The sequence below is a fragment of the Caretta caretta genome, chromosome 1, assembly GCF_965140235.1.
Source record: "Caretta caretta isolate rCarCar2 chromosome 1, rCarCar1.hap1, whole genome shotgun sequence".
NCBI lineage: Eukaryota > Metazoa > Chordata > Testudines > Cheloniidae > Caretta > Caretta caretta.
Genome location: NC_134206.1, coordinates 354,840,339 through 354,853,636, shown reverse-complemented (window position 1 = coordinate 354,853,636; position 13,298 = coordinate 354,840,339). Strand labels below are relative to the sequence as shown.

General features: G+C 54.1%; 1 long non-coding RNA gene across 1 annotated transcript in view; it reads left to right on the top strand.

The window, feature by feature from the left end:
* LOC142070970 (uncharacterized) overlaps nucleotides 1-13,298 on the top strand; it is a 95,120-nt gene that overhangs the window by 30,093 nt on the left and 51,729 nt on the right. The gene's annotated exons all lie outside the window — the stretch shown is intronic.

The following is a 13,298-nucleotide window of genomic DNA, read 5'->3' as shown; positions in this document are numbered from 1 at the left end:
TCTTTCCCAGTCACCCCAGTTTTGTAAGATCCCTTTGTAACTCTTCGCAGTCTGCTTTGGACTTAACTATCTTGAGTAATTGTGTATCGTCTGCAAATTTTGCCATCTCACTGTTTACCCCTTTTTCTAGTTCATTTATGAACATGATTTACAAGGAGAGGCTGAGGGAACTGGGGTTATTTAGTCTGCAGAAGAGAAGAGTGAGGGGGGATTTGATAGCAGCCTTCAACTACCAGAAGGAAGGTTCCAAAGAGGATGGAGCTCGGCTGTTCTCAGTGGTGGCAGATGACAGAACAAGGAGCAATGGTCTCAAGTTGCAGTGGGGGAGGTCTAGGTTGGATATTAGGAAACACTATTTCACTAGGAGGGTGGTGAAGCACTGGAATCGGTTACCTAGGAAGGTGGTGGAATCTCCATCCTTTGAGGTTTTTAAGGCCCGGCTTGACAAAGCCTTGGCTGGGATGATTTAGTTGGTGTTGGTCCTGCTTTGAGCAGGGGTTGGACTAGATGACCTCCTGAGGTCTCTTCCAACCCTAATATTCTGTGATTCTATTAATTCTATGATTCTTTGTTGAACAGCACAGGTCCCAGTACAGATCTCTGGGAAACCCCACTATTTACCTCTCTCCCACCTTAAAAACTGACCATTTATTTCCTATCCTTTGTTTCTTCTTCGAATGCTGTCCCTGTGGGTGTTCCACTCAGGTGTCAGTGCATCCCGGCACGCTGATCGGAGATTTTCAGTAGCAGTGCCTGGTCGGGATGCGCGGGCTCAGTAACCAGCTCATGGTGCCGCTGGCGACTCAACTAGTGCCCGCATGTCCCGTCTCTCTCAGTTCCTTCTCAGCCGTCCTTAGCTGCACACAGAGCTCCAACGCCCGTGTCACAACATCCTCAGGAAAGAGTTAGAAATAGTTATTAGTTAAGTTTAGTCCTCAACAGTTAGTTACTTTATAGTTGACCAAGGTTTTTCCATTTTAACCAGTTAGATTCCCTAAAAAACAAACAAACAAAAAACCCGCTTGCATCCCGCAGTTTTTGACAGGGACGTTTTCAGATATGCCTGGCTCCTCAGGTTTTAAAAGGTGCACTTCTTGCAAAGATGCAGTACCAATCTCTGATTGGATTGACACTCCCTTTGTGTCTGATGCTTAGGCGAGTCGCACATACCACAGAAGTGCGCTCACTGCAACACTAGGGCAAGGAGAGATAGGGACCTTCAACTCAAACTCATTTTAATTGAGAAATCCCTAACACCTGCCTCGGACCCTGGACAGACCACAACAAGGGACACTCTGGGCACAGCCTTTGTTGACAGACTAAGTGCCATCTCCTCTGTAAAATCGAGGAAAAGGGCCACATCGTCACTGAGCTGAGAACTGTTAAAAAAGAAACAGTCTTCGGCGAGATCTCTAACTGCGGTTCTGACCTCATCCAGAGCAAGCACGGTTGATGCACTGGGCACCTAAGGCAGGACGAAGGAGTCGAGTGGCAGGCACAAAATGGCCTCCTCCTCCACTGCACTGATTACCCCTGCAAAGGGCTCAGTACCACAACCTCTGCCACACATGATGGCTCCCCCTCCAGCACCGAGTTCATTGGCGCCGACCACGGAACCGCCAGAACCGACGACTGCGGCACCGAGGAAGGCTACGCACAGAAGGTCTGCACCGACCTCGCTCCTACATGAGGAGGTGGCACAGCAGGATATGGCACCATCTGTGTCAGCACTGATCCCCCTAATACAGGTATCTGACAGGCAAGTGTCATCGACACCCGGATCTCCCTACTCGAGACCGGCTGCTGACTGGTACCGATGGCACTGGGCCAACCTGATTCTCCCTTTCTCAAGTGATGAGAATGATGACACAGAGGAGGCAGTCTTCTCTTTGGGACACTCCTCCCCCACAGGCACTGAACCTCATTATAGACCCAGGGAAGAGAGCACCAGGGACCTACCACCACGGCTCGCTAACCACTGGATGTGCCCTCCCATGCCATTTCCCATCCAATGGCCACCATGGGATCCATGGGCAGCCGACAGGTCTCAATTCCACAGACCTCCCTCTTCCCATAGGAAGCCCATACGCTCTGCACCAAGTCAGTACCCGAACCCTGTGTGGTAAGAGAGGAAGGGGAGGAAGAGTGGGATGACACTACGGAACAGGAGGCGTCCCCAGAGCACAACTCCTCTTCTTCCCTTGATGAAGCCGTTATGCTCCCACCTCCTGCGACTACAGATGACTTTAAACAATTTCAGGAGCTATTGCAGCGGGTGGCTCAGAGTCAGAACATTCCTCTTGAAGAGGAACAGGAGACAAAACACCAACTCCTTAAGACCCTACACACTTCCTCTACGTTGAAGATCGCATTGCCCATCAATGACGCCTTGCTGGAACCCGCTGACATGGTGTGGCAAACTCCTGCCACCGTTCCCCCAACCAAGAAACATACAGACAGGAAATACCACATACCAAATAAGGGAATGTACACAGGACCCTTGCTAGAACGCAGGATTTGGGATCCATGTGTGGTACCGCATTAACGCGGGGACCGCGTTAAAATGAATTGCAATTAAAGTAATTAAATTTGAGATCCATGGCCACGACCGCGTTATATGCAAATTTTCACTATATAGAGATGCGTTCTATCGAGGGTCCGGTGTATTTCCTGTTCTCACACCCACAACCAAACTCATTCGTAGTGGAGGCAGTTAACCGACGGGGCAAACAATCTCAATTCAAATCCACACCCCTGGACAAGGATTGGAAGAGATTAGACTTCATAGGACGCAACGTTTACACTTCAGCGACCCTACAATTCCGCACAGCTAACTATACAACATTGCTCTCAAACTGTGACCATGACAACTACACCAAATTGACAGAATTTGTACAGGATGTCCCTGAGGAAAAAAGAGAACAATTTCGGGCCATTGTCAATGAGGGACAACTTATTGCTAGAACAGCGCTCCAGGCATCCCTCGACGTGGCAGACACAGCAGCACACATGATGGCAACATGCGCAGAGCATCATGGCTTCATTCATCGGGCATCGCCAGAGAACTACAACACAAGGTTGACAATCTTCCCTTTGACAGAGACAAGCTCTTCTCCGCTAAGACGGATGTGGTCCTCCACTCCATGAAGGACTCTAGAGCGACACTAAGAACCCTTGGGATATACACCCCTGCCCCCCCCCCACAACAGAAGATATCAACCATACAATCAGAACAGAGACAACACATTGCAGGGCCAACAGAGGCCATACGATGGACAAAGACAAAGAAACAGACCACAGAGATGTCGCCATAACCAATCTCAGACTGCCACATCCCAACCGCCACCAAACAAACTGCAGTTTTAAAACGTTGGTCAAGGGCCTGACTGACTCCCTCAACCACCAGCACCACTAGAATGAGCAACCCAAATTTTTGGTCATCGACTCCAACCATTCTACCCTATGTGGGACACTATCACCACAGACCACTGGGTTTTGGAGATCATCCAAACGGGTTATAACATCCCCTTTACCTCCATCCCATCTACCCACCCCTTCCCTGTCCCTCTTCAAAGACTCTTCTCATGAGCATCTATTGAGAGAAGAAGTAGATCACCCCTCTACAATTAGGGGCCATGGAAAAAGTTCCAACACAACACAGAGGGAAAGGGTTTTACTCCCGTTATTTCCTGACTCAAAAGAAAAACGGAGGTTGGAGACCCATACTCGATCTCAGAAAACTGAACAAATTTGTCCACACCCACAGATTCAAAATGGTCACACTGAACTCGATCATCCCAGCGCTGGAACAGGGGGACTGGTTCTCAGCCCTCAACCTACAAGATGCATATTTCCACATTTCCATCCATTCCTCTCACAGGTGATTCCTATGATTCACAGTGGGACAAGATCACTTCCAATACAGAGTACTGTCATTCGGACTGTCGACAGCTCCATGAGACTCTACCAAAACCCTTGTGGTGGTAGGTGCTTATCTGCACAGACAGGGAATATTGAAATTCCCATACTTAGACGATTGCCTACTAAACGGCCCTACCAGGACAGAAACATTACACATCACTCGACAAACCATCCCTCTGTTTCACTCCCTAGGGCTACAGATCAACAAAAATAAATCTACCCTAACTCCAGCACAACAACTGGACTTCAGCGGAGCGCACCTGGACTCACTAGAGGCCAAAGCTTCGCTACCAATGCCCCGATTCACAGCGCTGACCTCCCTCATATCAGTGATCTCAGACAGCCCGTGTGTGTCTGCACGTACCTGCCTACGACTCCTGGGACACATGGCGGCCACCAGTTTTGTTGTGAAACATGCCAGACTACACTTGCGCTGTTTTCAAGGGTGGCTGAACTCAGTGTATGTTCCACGAACTCACAGCCTACACAAACGACTCACGCCGACCACAGAAGTCCTACAGTCACTACGAGGGTGGACAAACCCAACAAACGTGTACTCAGGCATCCCATTCCAGCAAGATCCACCATCCATACAAATCACAGCAGATGCCTCACTTATCGGACGGGGAGCTCACCTACACCAACGTACAACCCAAGGCAAGTGGTCCCCCACAGAAACACACTTACACATCAACCTGCTCGAATTACGCGCAGTCCATCACGCATGCCTACATTTCCTCCTATCTATTATAGGAGGCAAAATTATAAGGATCCTGACAGACAACACCGTGTGTATGTTCTATATAAATTGTTAGGTTGGGACACGTTCCCACTCCTTATGCACAGAGGTCCTAAAACTATGGAACTGGTGCATAAAACACAACACCTCTGTTACAGCAGCATACCTCCCAGGCTGACTGAACATGATGGCGGACACTTTAAGCACAGGTTTCCCAAGAGCACAAATGGGAACTGAAAGACGAAATAACACAACACATTTTTCACATGTGGGGATCTCCACACATAGACCTGTCCGTGACATCAGTAAACAAGAAATGCCCAAAGTTTTGCTCACAAGTAGGACTCAGAGCACAATCCATGGGGCATGCTTTTCTCACCAAATGGAATGCTCCTCTCCTATACGCATTCCCACTGTTACCTCTGATCTCCAAAGTGATACACAAAATATGAAACAACAAGCCAAAATAATACTCATAGTACCAGCATGGCCCAGACAGACTTGGTTCCCTTACCAGACGACACGCATAGCGATCTGCACACCGTTCACTCTCCCTTGCCTACGGAATCTTCTCTCCCAGGACGATGGTCAAGTCCTCCACCTGGATCCGGAGAGACTTCACCTGAAGGTATGGCTACTTCATGGCTCTGCCCTGGGAAACGGGCCTGCTCGGAACAGGTAAAACAAGTGGTAATAAACAGTAGGAAGCACAGCAGACGTACTACCTACCTCCAAAAATGGAAAAGATTTTCTGTGGTGCCAAAACAAGCAAATATCTGCAAGCCGGGCACCACTTCCTCTAATCATGGGTTATTTATTATCCCTAAAGAACTCAGGGCTCGCTGTGAGTTTACTTGGAGTTCACCTTGCGGCCATCACAGCCTTCCAACAGGTAGACGGGACGTTGGTATTCGCCCACCCGATTACCAAGAGATTCCTAACGGGCATACAGAATATGTACCCAGACATCTGAGAACCCACGTCTGAATGGGACTTAAATCTGGTTCTTAAAAGTCTAACCAGAGCCCCTTTTGAACCCCTAGCCACATGCTCATTACTTCACTTACCTATGAAAGTGGCATTCCTGGTCGCCATTACATTGGCACGAAGAGTCAGTGAGATAGGGGCTCTCATGGCTCACCACCCATACACAATATTCTTTAAGGACACTTAGAACCAGGGCCGTCCCTAGCAGGTGCGGGGCCCGGGACAAATCAGCCTGTATCGGCCCTCCTGGGGGCAGGGGCACGCTGGGTCTCCCATGGGGGTGCTGGTGGGGGGGGCAGGGGGCGCGCTGGTGGGAGCAATGGGGCTCCAGCTGCTCCATGGGGCGTGGGCCGAGGAGGCTTACCTGGAGCAAGGCGCACCCACTGGTGCTCGGGAGTGCCTCCTGCCCAGCCTGGGCTGGGACCCCCACCCTCCCCAGCCTCCGCATTCGAATAATGGCGGGGTCGGGGTGGGCGCATGGGGCGTGGGAACTGTGTGCTCAGCACCCTCCCGCCAGCACTGCCCCGGTCCCGGCAGGAGCCGTGGGGGAGCCCAGCTATCTACGCGGCAGCCAGAAACCCCTGATCTGGGCCTGCCGAGGCCCGCTCCCCTCCAGCTATGCCAAGGGGTGTGAGCCGCTGGGAGGAGACAGAGCCAGACGCACCACGCTGCCTCCTGCTCGCTGGCGGCCTCTGCCTGCTCTGCTCAAGGCGGACCGCTGCTGTCCTCACCCCATCTGACACCATGAGGCTGAAGCAGGAGGCGAGGCTGTGACGGGGCTGCCTGTGGGAGCCAGCTGAGGTCACTCAGTCAGGGTGAACTGCAAACAGACCGAGGCAGACACCCCCAAACGCTGGCGGCCATTCCACTACTGAGCTTTACCCAGCCAGCCCAAACCAGCTTCTATAGCCCCTCCCTGGTTACTCAGACGTCCAAATAATGCCATTCCCTTAAAGTGCCCAGCCTCCAGCCTCCATCCAGACACACCTGTCAAGCATAGGATGATCAATTCTGAAAATCTTATTTCATCATAGAAAAGAAAAGGTTCTCCTGACCCCAAAGGACCAAGCCCCAGACCCAGGTCAAATGATAACTCAGATTTTACCCCAAATACACGCTTGCAATCAATTCTTATTAACGAAACTAACATTTATTAAAAAAGGAGAGAGAGAGAGCGAGAGCGTGTTGGTTAAAAGATCAATATACAGACAGACTTGAGTTCAATTCTTGAGGTTCAGCTACAGAGCAGAGATGAGTTTGTAGTGGCCAAAAGTCCTTTTAGAAATAGTCCATAGGTTATAGTTCAATGTCCATGTTCAGGGTGACTCCAGTCAGTGACTGGGGATCTTAATCCTTATGGCTTAGGGTTTCCCCTTCTTGAAACCCAAAGCAGATCTAAGATGAAGAAGGTTCGTGTCCCAGGGTTTTTATACATTTCCTGCAGCCTTTTGGCCTGAGAAAACAATAGCTTAACTTTTCTTCTTCCAGACATCCTGGCAATTAGCACAGGATAATTTATCCATTAAACAGTTCAGATACAGGTTATCACAACCTTCCCAGTGACATATAGAGACAATAATACTATTTCACTCAAGTATCTTCCTAAATGTTAATATTCCTTTTTTGATCTTTGAATCAAAGCCATAGCCATCGACAAGACTTGTTTGCTTACATCACAAGACCTGAACAAACATCTACTCTTCTATCTCTAACAATGCAGGCTGCATTTCAAAGCTCTGTTCATTTACATCTCTTCCTAACCAGTCTCTAAAGTTCGGCCATGGGTCAGGTCAGTCTGTGAGTTAATTAACTCTTTCTGGCCCTGTCACCTCTCAATGAGATATTATATTACACTCATAACATCACAGAGGCCCCCCCAAAGTGCAGGGCCTGGAGCGTTCGCTCCTATTCGTGCTCTGCTTAGAACACATCCTAAATTTATACCCAAAATATCGTCTTTGTTCCACCTCAACCAACCAATTCACTTACCTACATTCCACCCAAAACCACACACTAATGTTCAAGAGGCAGTCCTGCCTCTTGATGTGCAGGGTGCCTTAGCTTTTTACCTAGACAGAACAAAGCCTTTCCATAAATCACCTAAACTCTTTGTTCAACAACAGAACAATTGCAAAGATTGCACCCTATCGACACAAAGATTATCCACATGGATATCCAGCTTACCCATACATGCTATTCACTACACAACACTGAAGCCCCTCTGGGCATCAGAACCCACTCGACAAGAGCTTTAGCTACCTCCATAGCATTCCTGCACAATGTGTCCATTCTCGACATCTGCAGGGCGGCCACCTGGGCCTCTGAACACGCATTCACAAACCACTATGCAATTACTCTCGGTTCAAGCTCAGACACAAGACTAGGCCTCACGGAACTAGTCTCAGCTACTAACTCCACTCCAAAGTCCTTTCCATCCTCATGAGGACATTGCTTTACATTCACCTGAAGTGAGCACCCACAGGGGCAGCACTCAAAAAAGACGAGGTTGGGCAGTAACATGTTCTTCGAGATGTGTGTCCCAGTGGGTGCTCCATTACCCACCCTCCTTCCCCCTTCTTTGGAGTTCGCAATAAAGACTCTACAGTAGAGAAGGAACCGGGGGGCTCGAGACATGCGGGCCCTAGTTGAATCACCAACAGCACCACAAGACAGCTACTGGGCACATGTGTCCCGACCAGGCACTGCTACCGAAAATCTCCGATCAGTGGCACCGGGACGCTCTGACACCTGGAGTGGAGCACCCACAGGGCACACATCCGAAGAACCGCAGTTATGGCACGAGGTGAGTAAGCTTCTCTTCCTGACTTTTAATCAGTTACTGATCCAGGAGAGGACCTTCCCTCTTATCCCATGACAGCTTACGCTGCTTAAGAGCCTTTGGTAAGAGACCTTGCTTGTCAAAGGCTTTCTGAAAATCTAAGTACACTATATCCACTGGCTCCCCCTTGTCCACATGCTTGTTGACCCCTCAAAGAATTCTAGTAGATGGGTGAGGCATGATTTCCCTTTACAAAAACCATGTTGACTCTTCCCCAGCAAATTATGTTCATCTCTGTGTGTCTGACAATTTTATTCTTTACTCTTGTTTCAACCAGTTTCCTTAGTACTGAAGCCAGGCTGACTGGCCTGTGATTGCCGGGATCACCTCTGGAGCTTGTTTTAAAAGTCAGTGTCACATTAGCTCTCCTCCCGTCATCTGGTGCAGAGGCTGGTTTGAGTGATGGCTCACAGACCACAGTTAGTAGTTCTGCAATTTCACATCTGAGTTCCTTCAGAACACTGGGGTGAATCCCATCTGGTCCTGGTGACTTACTACTGTTTAGTTTATCAATTTGTTCCAAAACCTCCTCTAATGACACCTCAATCTGGGACAGTTCCTCAGATTTGTCACCTAAAACTAGGTGTGCGGGGGAGACATGTACAGTACGCAGTCCCCAGAGGAGGCTGCCCCGTTGGTTTATATAATGGCATTATTATGCACCTCATCCTATTCCTTATGCATCCTGACATCTGCTTTACTTTTTCGACCACAGCTGCACATTGCACAGAGGTCTCCACTGAGTTTCCGCAGTAACGGCGAGTCAGGACCTTTCCTGAACGGCGACAGATACTTTAGAACCCTGTGTGCTGGATAAATCAGGGTGGACTAGGTGATCTCGCTGGGCTTTGCCATTGATAATTGCTGTGGTTCTAGGCTGAGGTTCGTTAACTGTCCCAGGAGAGCAACAGTGACTGCTGAGGCCCATGGGGCTGGGGCTCCCTGGGGCTGGGATTCCCTGGGGGAGCAGTGTGTGGTGAGGGGAGGGACATCTGCACGTACCCAAAGCCCAACTCTCACGGCCCTAGTGGTTCAGGGTCAGGGTGTCAGGTGAGGGGGTTGGGGGGAGGCTGCTGTGCAGAGGGGAAAGGGCCTGCAGAGCTTTGGAGGCAGGACCAGACTCAGGTCTTCTGGTTTTTAACCCCTCTCTCGCTCTCCTAGGAGTCCTGTTGCCCCCTTGCTATGGGTCTGTTTGTCCCAGGGCCTGTGGGAGGCAACGCCTCAGAGGGTGAGCTGGGCAGCCAGCAGGGCCCTGCCCTGCTCCCTGCCCATCCTGGCGCTGAGCTGCGGAGGCAGGACGCCAGCTCCCGAGGGCCGCACCCGGGCACCAGTGCTGCAGGAAATCCCTTGCCGCGGCCAGCCAGGGGATTCCCTGCTCCGCAGCCAGTATGAGCCAAGAGGCATTTCCCGGCTGTGCAGGCAGGCGGAAGCTGTGAGTGAGGCGTGGGGCAGGGCCCAGCCTGGGCTGGTGCCAAGTGGGGAGAAGGGAGAGGAAGCTTGCCCTTAACCCTTTTACTGCCCCTCCAGCTGGCCCCACGCTGGGGGCTGCAGCAGCTTCCCCTGGTAGCCAGGGGCTGCAGGGCTCAGTTCCTGGCTGTCGCCGGGCTGCAGGGCCCTCTGAGCCAAGGAGCTGAAACCCTCCTTCTCCGGCCCACAGGGCAGATGTCTCATGCTCCCATGCTCTCCCAGCCGCCGCAGCGCCCACGTGCATCGCGGGAAAGGTCTGCTTGGGCCTCGTTCTAAAGTCCGACCCGGGCCCGAAAACACCTGGCCCGAGCGGGACCCAACCTGCACCCAAGCCTCCCCCCAGTCCTGAGTCAGCACCGCCACTGCCTTGCCCTCGGAGCGGGGCCTGGGAGGGTTCCCCCTTTGCCATGCCATGGGCAGGGGGCTGTGAGCAGACACTTCCCAAGCCAAGCCAAGCGGGTCTGGTTCTTTTCTGACCTGACCTGAACCTGACACGTGGAGTTGGGTCCTCTCAGGTTCGGGTTGGGTTGCAGAGCCCTAAATCACAGCCCCTGGCCTTGCATGGCAGGGGGTCACCACAGGCTGCCCCTGCCCACATACAGGAGAGCTGCTGCCTCATTCACTGGTGCAGCCAAGCCAGCTGCTGGGGCCCAAGCACACACCACATTGTTTTTGTTAGGTCCTACATAAATAGTGGTGGGTGTTTTCCTTAGCTCTTGAAACCTGTCGATTCTGGTACTCCCAAGAGCTCTTCCTTGGGATAGCAGTGGGGGCGGGGTCACAGCTGGGCCATACGTGGGATGGGGGGATCACAGCTCGGCAGTACACAGGATGGGGGTCACAGCTGGGCTGTACGTGGGAGGAGGGGTCACAGCTGGGCCGTATACGGGATGGGGGTCACAGCCGGGCCGTACGTGGATGGGGGTCACAGCCGAGCTGTACTGGGAGGAGCGGTATGACACAGTAGGGAGTGGTGTTGCCCTGGGAATGTGGCAGGGGAGTTTCACTGGGGATGGGAGACCTGAGAACCAGAAACCTGAGCCAGGAGGGGGAGGGGGAGGTAACACCTCTGCCCGGGAATGTGGACAGAGGCTGCAGGAGGGAGCCTGCTGGGGGGGTTTAGTTTAGTTTAGTTTAGTTGGGTGGTGGAATGCAGGGAACTCCAGGGCTGGGGTCTAAGCTCCCTGCCCCCCAGAAGGACTTGACTGAGGGGTCCTGGGTGTACCCACAAGCTCTGTTTTGGACTGTGTTCTTGTTGTCCAATAAACCTTCCGTTTTACTGGCTGGCTGAGAGTCTCAGTGGATCCCAGGAAGAGGGGTGCAGAGCCCAGACTCCCCCACACTCCGTGACAAGGGGTCACAGCCAGGCCGTACATGGGAGGAGGGGTCACAGGTGGGCCGTACGCAGGATGGGGAGTCACAGCCGGGCCGTACATGGGGTGGGGTCACTTTTGGGCCGTAGGCGCGGGGGGGGGGGGGTCACAGCTGGGCTGTACACATCATGGCAAGACCCAGGCTGGGGCTGTGTCATGCTGCACAGAAAAAGAGGGCACTAAATATTTCAGAGAAATCTCAGTCCCTGTGATTTCTCTGCCAATGGATTCTACAGTGAAACTTATAAATTGTTAAAGGCCTCCTGGAGACTTGAGCATCCACACTGAGCCCCCCACGGAGCCTCCAAGAGTCAGGCTCCACCCCCACCCCCACGCTGACCCCTGGCTGTGTGCTCTGCAGCCGGGACCCCCCCACCCCTACATTGACCCCTGGCTGAGCGCTCTGCAGCCGGGATCCCCCCACCCCCACGCTGACCCCTGGCTGTGCGCTCTGCAGCCGGGACCCCCCCCACCCCTACATTGATCCCTGGCTGTGCGCTCTGCAGCCGGGACCCCCCCCACCCCTACATTGACCCCTGGCTGTGAGCTCTGCAGCCGGGACCCCCCCACCCCCACGCTGACCCCTGGCTGTGCGCTCTGCAGCCGGGACCCCCCCACCCCCACGCTGACCCCTGGCTGTGCGCTCTGCAGCCGGGACCCCCCCACCCTCACGCTGACCCCTGGCTGTGCGCTCTGCAGCCGGGACCCCCCCACCCCCACGCTGACCCCTGGCTGTGCGCTCTGGAGCCGGGACCCCCCCACCCCCACGCTGACCCCTGGCTGTGCGCTCTGCAGCTGGGACCCCCCCACCCTCACGCTGACCCCTGGCTGTGCGCTCTGGAGCCGGGACCCCCCCACCCCCACGCTGACCCCTGGCTGTGCGCTCTGCAGCCGGGACCCCCCCCACCCCCACGCTGACCCCTGGCTGTGAGCTCTGGAGCCGGGACCCCCCCACCCCCACGCTGACCCCTGGCTGTGAGCTCTGGAGCATCTCACAGTGGTGCAGCATCTCACAGACAACGCTTGGCAAAATCCCACGTTAAGACATTTGTAATTGTCTACCATGCAGCCACCATTTCAGCCCCGCGCCCAGGCAGGGTCTGTCAGGAGCAGCCGGGCGAGGGTCAGAGGGAGGGTTTCTAGGCAGGAGAGGGCAGAGGATGCGGTTCCCTCTCCTCCTGGCTGGCCGTGGTCATCTCCACATGAGCCTGGGAACGCCTTGGGGACGGGCTCGAGTGGTGCTGGGTCCCCTGTGGCTGGTGGCTGCTGGGCCCAGGGGGCCCTGCCCAGGGTGTGTGCAGCCAGCAGGCGGGAGCGGGGGTTTCTCTCAGTGTCGCTGGTCTTCTCGCTCGGTTCAGGTGGGCTAGCTGCCTCGCTGGGCACACAGCAGTGCCAGCCTGTGTGCTCCACGAGCTGGGAGGTGTTTGGGGAGACCCAGACCTGTCAGTTGGAGCCAGGTCCCTCTGCTGGAGCCCTCCAACCTGTGTGCCCCGTGCAATGCCGCAGGCCAGGCATGTTCTCCATGCTCTCGGGCCGTCTGCCTCAGACACGCCCTTCGTCGCATCTGCCTCTGCCCCACGGGTCCCCATGGTGGCTGAACGTCCGGCCCTGCGGGGTGCTGACCTGGGCCCGGTGATGAGTGACAGTCCTTGCTGATCCCTCTGCACCTGCCTCCTGCCGTGGATAGCCCAGGACTTCCCGGGGGTCGCTGCAGGTTCCAGATGGGGCCGGGCTGGGGGCTCTGCCCCTTCCCGGGGGGTCACTGCAGGTCCCAGACGGGGCCAGGCTGGGGGCTCTGCCCCTTCCCGGGGGGTCGGTGCAGGTTCCAGATGGGGCCGGGCTGGGGGCTCTGCCCCTTCCCGGGGGGTCGGTGCAGGTCCCAGACGGGGCCGGGCTGGGGGCTCTGCCCCTTCCCCGGGGGTCGCTGCAGGTCCCAGACGGGGCCGGGCTGGGGGCTCTGCCCCTTCCCGGG